Source organism: Prionailurus bengalensis, chromosome B2 (genome assembly GCF_016509475.1).
Source record: "Prionailurus bengalensis isolate Pbe53 chromosome B2, Fcat_Pben_1.1_paternal_pri, whole genome shotgun sequence".
In the NCBI taxonomy this organism is placed as follows: domain Eukaryota; kingdom Metazoa; phylum Chordata; class Mammalia; order Carnivora; family Felidae; genus Prionailurus; species Prionailurus bengalensis.
In genome coordinates this window covers 131325644-131331806 of record NC_057349.1, presented here as the reverse complement: position 1 = coordinate 131331806, position 6163 = coordinate 131325644, and the positions used below count along the sequence as shown (strand labels likewise).

General features: G+C 40.2%; 1 long non-coding RNA gene across 1 annotated transcript in view; it reads right to left on the bottom strand.

The window, feature by feature from the left end:
- Nucleotides 1-2179: 2179 nt before the first annotated feature.
- The window catches only part of LOC122490060, a 77176-nt gene continuing 73192 nt past the window's right edge, over nt 2180-6163 (bottom strand). The window contains exon 2 of the long non-coding RNA XR_006299072.1: nt 2180-2586. This is a non-coding gene — a long non-coding RNA (uncharacterized LOC122490060). The remainder of the gene's footprint in view (nt 2587-6163) is intronic.

The window sequence follows — 6163 nt, the reverse complement described above, 5'->3', positions numbered from 1 at the left end:
TGGCCCAAACATCTAATATATTTTTCTCGAGTATGACAGTGGATTCCTAATGGAAACTTTCAAATGTTTGTATACGGTAATATTATCCAGCAAGCATACAACATTTCTCAAATTCCCAAGAAGTATAAACTACCGTTTTTCCTAAAATGGTAAGTTTTTAAAAATATACACACATTTTAGAGATTTTTCTGCATGCCCCCAAAGAGTGTAAGCTCCTTATGGTTATCCAGTTTGGCTTTTGTAAGTAAACATTTTATTGTTTATAATTCCACCGGGTAAAAATGAATCAACAAGTTTCCATCCCATATATTTTAATGAAAATTCTCCCCACATCTTTAAATACACCTGAAGGCCTTTTCCCCCTCATTTAAATTACTTAAGATCTTGTTAGTGGTTTGAGATAGGAGAATGTATTTAGTATTTAGAATCACATAACTTTTAGCTTTTTTTAACTGGAAGGGATCCTAGGAGATCATTTCTAGAATAACTTATTCAGTCTACAGATAAAAAAAATTGAATCTTAAAGAAGCTACATAATGCATCTGAGATATATGGCAGATATACTAATTCCCAGTTCAGGGCACAGATTGGTTCAATAAACATTTAGTACTTACTGGGTACTTTCAAACAACTGAGAAATAATGTCAAACTTCTGGGAGCTTATAATCAAGTAGGGTGTGCAGACATGTTCATAGCTAATATCAATAGAATGTGGTAATTATTAAATACGGTAATAACGGCAAGTACAGGAGAAACATATAAAAGAGAAAGAATTGACTCACTGGATAAGCGCTTTTATTTTTCTTCAGTGAACATTTATCGGGAACTTACTCAATGTCAAGTGATAAGTACTAGTGAACTAAAATAGACACAGTCCCTGATGTCAGTATTCTTAGTCTTTGGTGGGAGTGGGTGGGTAGGGTGGGCAGAGAAGTCAGTGAATTAATCACATAAAAGGTACAGTAAAAACTAAAATAGTGCCTTGACTGAAGTTCTAGGAGGGCACATAACAAAAGAACCTGACTGGACTTGGGGTTTGGGAAAGGTTTCCCTTCCATCTGGTCACTGGGACAACCCACAAGTTGAAGGGAACAGACTCACTGATTTTAGCAGTAAGGTTTTAAAGAAAAAAATTATGAAAAAAAATTAGAAATAACAAATCCTTTTCTAGCCAGTGTAGTTTGTGCAGAAAAGGCATACACTAAGGGTATTTACAACTTCACAGGCTTGGGGAGTCATAGACAGAAATGAAGCCCCTGGTTGTACCACTGGGTGGCTTCAGTGGCTGTTTTCTCCATGGCCAAGTACAGATGCCACAGAGAATCTTGGCAACACAGGGCATGGATGCCAGCATGAAGACTTCTTTTGCTCTGTCTCTGGACCCAGGATGTTTCACTCGTTTGGTTAACATTTTTTTGTGTGTGGACCCAGGATGTTTCATTCATTTGGTTAACAATTTTGTGTGTGTGTGTGTGTGTGTGTGTGTGTGTGTGTGTGTGTTAAAATTTGGAAAAGTAGACAATTTCAATCTCAACAAGTTAAGACGGTATTCCTCTATCCTAGCTTTCCCTCCTCTGTATCAGGTAGTTTTGAAGTGATTCCAAGAATTTATGAGACTCATCTAAGAGAAAATGGAATCAGGGTATTTAACTTGCATTGAATGGCACATGTTTGTATAGTTTTCAGCCACTGTTGGGTAAAGTTAAACTATCAACCATCAGATATAGGAATGGCTTCCCCAAATACTTCTCTTGCTCACTGTGCTGATTCACCTGGCATTATAACACGAAGGTATAGGGCCAGAAGTCATATCATTATATGAATGTGGCTTTTGGTGGCCACCACCACATATTTGTGGGTATTGGAGGAGAAACAAGATGTGAAAGGTACAGAGTCTTGAAGCTAGTCTGTGGAAAATCCTTCCAATGATCAGATCTGTAATACTGCAAACAGACAACCGGGTTATCATTGATGTCATACCAAAAGGAAAGCCATCCCTTGCTGGGTATAACCTGATAATGTTGCAAATGTACTTATCGATGCACCAAATTAAACTAAATGAGGAAAACAGGGAAGGTGAATTCTGAGAGCTGTAGACAGCATAGGTAAAGTGATATCAAGAAGGCTTTATCACATTCTATGTTAGCGTTCAATTGGAGATACAAGTGTCACACAGAAATGGAAACAAAGGAAGTTTAATATAAAGAAGTATTAACTATAACAGTATTAACTATAACCTACTAAGGAGTAAAGAAAACATAAGGAAAGGAAGAGTAATAGCAGACGTGGGGAGCAGCCCCCCATCTAGGGCTGAGGTAGAACGTCCAAGGAAGAAACACATTTGGAAGACCCTACCCTCCTCTCCCCTGCCCATGAGATTCAGACTTCACTGGAGACTCCGCAGCCATGACCCACTGGATGGTGGAGACCTTGCAGTAGTGCTGTGAAGACTCTGTCCTCTGGTGTAGGGAAGCCATCCCTGAGAAGACGCCATGCTGAAGAATTCGTTGAGAAGCCATCTGCCGGGATATTGCCCTCTAGGGTGCCAGCATAAGCCGCCCATAGGGTGTCCTGTGCCGCATCTTGCTGTAGGAGCCAAAAGAGAAGAACATAACCAGGTACCAGAAGAAAAGCCCTTTCTTCCTTCATTGTCCTTCCATTGTCCTTCCATTGTTTTTCATTGTCCCTCCATTGACCAAGCTTAACATCAAGCCAACTGGCAAGGGAAAACTCTTCTAGTATCACAAACAGGCGATGAAGGGTGGGTTTGGAACTGAGAAGCAATAAGCTGATGACAGAACACACCCCTAAACAATGATCATTGCCAGTAACCTACAAATCAGGTAGATACTGTAAACTGAAAAATAAGGGGGAAACTGAAAAAATAAGGGGAAACTGAAAAATAAGGAAAATCGCTCCTCTTGTATGTCTCTTCTACTCTCCATACTCTACTATAACACTGCATTGCTTCTCACACTTTTGGTCATCAAATGTATGCTTTTATCCCCCCATACCCAGCAGTTCTGTGACACTTGTTAGGTGTCCTACAACTTAACTCAATTTTGACACTGTTGGCTTGGAGATACCATGAGATCCCACAAGTTAAGGGCTCAGTCCCACAAGACTGCCTCCCTCCAACTTCAAATGCCAACCCCATGTCCTGGTTGTCACCTGCGCTTCTGACCACCTGGCTATAAATTGGAAATTCCCACAACTTCTTCTTGGGTTTGATTAATTTGCTAGGACAGTTCACAGAACTCAGAGCAGGAGTTTACTTGCTGGATTCCTAGTTTGTTATAAAAAGATTTAACCCAGGAACAACTAGATGGAAGAGATGCAGAGGGCAAGATATGTGGGGAAGGCACAGAACTTCCGTGTCCTCCACAGGTGTGCTCTTGCCCCAGCACCTCCAAATGTACACCAGTCTGAAAGCTCTCCAAAAGCTGTCCTTTGGGATTTAAAAACAATTTTTTTAATGTTTATTTATTTCTGAGACAGACAGAGCATGAGTGGGGGAGGGGCAGAGAGAGAGGGAGACACAGAATCCAAAGCAGGCTCCAGGCTCTGAGCTGTCGGCACAGAGCCTGACGCGGGGCTCGAACTCACAAACCATGAGATCATGACCTGAGCTGAAGTCAGTCGCTCAACCGACTGAGCCACCCAGGCGCTGTCCTTTGGGATTTTTTTGGCAGCTTCATTACATAGACATAATTGATTAAATTATTGGCCTTTGGTGACTGACTCAACCTCCAGCCCCTCTCCCCTCCCTGGAGGAGGTGGGGGTGTGGAAAGTTCCAACCGTTTAATCACAGGATTGGTCCTCTTCACAACCCAGGTCTTCGTCCTGTGGGCTTCCCAAAACTTGTTTCATTAACATAAACTCAGCTATGCTTGAAAGGTGCTTATTATGAATAATAAAACAAATTCATTTTACCTTTATCACTCAGGAGCTATTTCAGAATTAGGGAAGAAAATTAAATATTATAACAAAAGTTCCTTTGGCCCTTATATAGGTAACGGCAAGGGTTCTAGGAGTTATGAGCCAGGAACCATGAACAAAGACCTAATATCTATTTCTTACTTTAAGTCACAATATAATAAGTGTATGTTGAGAGGAAAGTGCCCTAAGGGTCAGGGTGGGATTGGGAGATTGGGAAATGGAGTAGCAGGTGGCCAGTGAAGAACCCTGTTATTGTTGCATGTAAGGAACACCAGCTTTCTGTTGTGAGAAATGACAAAACTAGGCAGAGATGAGAGAAGAGTTTTACTAGAAACTTCAGTGGATTGAGATCTGGCCACACAACCTGCCTTGTTGCTATCAGTCTGTTCACTGTAGGTATCCGTACACAGAGAGCAGAGCTGTTGACCTGAAGAAGAAAACAGCCAATCATTTTACCGGCGAAATGGCTTTATTTGGGAATAGAAGAGGAATTGCAATTTGTGACAAGTAAGCTATAGCAAAAGCCGTAGGCAGATCCAGAGAACAAAGGAGAGGATTGCTCTTATATAGAGGAAGGGGGGCGTTGGGAAGGGGTGTTATAAACAAAAGTCCATTGGAGTAAACTGGAAGTTTGAAGTGTAGTGGCTTTTCATTGGCTGAGTTCCGACAGTCTCTCAGTGGCTTGGCTCCTTGCAAGGCAAGGAGAAAAGCTGCCTTCCTCCTGCTGGGTAATCAAGTAGGCTTCTTCCTGGTGGGAATGAAGGGTATGCCTTTTCTTGTTGAGGCTGCAAAGGGCTGTGAGTGGTATCATGTAAGAGTTCCCCCTTCTGGCTTCCCAATTCCATTTTATTTTTATTTTTATTTTCAAAAAAATTTTAAATGCTTATTTATTTTTGAGAGAGAGAGAGAGAGAGAGAGAGAGAGAGAGAGAGAGAGAGAGAGTGCAATCAGGGGAGGGCAGAGAGAGAGAGGGAGACCCAGAATCTGAAGCAGGCTCAGAGCCTGATGTGGGGCTCGAACTCATGAGCTGTGAGATCATGACCTGAACTGAAGTCAGATGCTTAGACTGCACCACTCAGGAGCCCCTTCCCAACTCCATTTTAAATGAGGTTTCCTTTATTTAGTTTCATAGAACTGAACTGAATTCATTGATTACTGTTAGGTGAACAACTCCAAGTAGAACAGAGCTTGTCTTCCTCATAGATAAGTAAGGAGAGTAAAACAACATGCATTTTATAAAGTGTTACAAAACAAGAGAAAATTATGTATAAAGGGATAAAAATCGATGTGGCCTCAAATATGTTTCATGAAACAATAAATATGAAGAGACAGTAGTGTTACAACCAATATGATAAGATAAAAATGCAAACAGGTTTAAGAATGAAAATAAGGAGATAACGTTGTTTTCTCAGATGATCTGATGGCTAAAATATAGAATAGAATATACAGAAACTTAGAACAATTAAGAGGTTAGCAAGGATGCCAATCATAAGATCAAAAGATAAAACTTGATCATATTTCTACATTGCAGAAATAGTAAATTAGAAAATGTAATTTAAAAGGAAAAAATATAACTTTTGTAACATAAAAAACCATTATTTACTTAGATTATCTACCAAAAAGGATATATATGTAATTTCTGAAGAGAATTATAATACTGTACTTTGTTGAAGAAAGTAAAAGGAAATTTGTACAAATAGAGGGATATACCATGTATACCGATGACAAAGTTTGCTGTAAATACTTGTTATTCGTTAAAAAAGAAAGTTAGCCTAGAATGGTCTAGAATGGCGTCTAAACACAAAAAAACTATGATCATACATATAAGGCAGAGTCTAATGAGACTTTTAGTGTTTCACTCTTTTTTTTTCTTTTTTTTTTTAATTTTTTTTTCAATGTTTATTTATTTTTGGGACAGAGAGAGACAGAGCATGAGCAGGGGAGGGGCAGAGAGAGAGGGAGACACAGAATCAGAAACAGGCTCCAGGCTCTGAGCCATCAGCCCAGAGCCTGACGCGGGGCTCGAACTCACGGACCACGAGATCGTGACCTGGCTGAAGTCGGACACTTAACCAACTGCGCCACCCAGGCGCCCCTAGTGTTTCACTCTTAAATGTGTAAGAAAAGCTAAGGATTACCATGTATATAGGAAAGTTTCCAATATATAAGAAAGATATCAAAATATACATAAACAACGGGGAGGAGTTAAGATAGCAAAGTAGT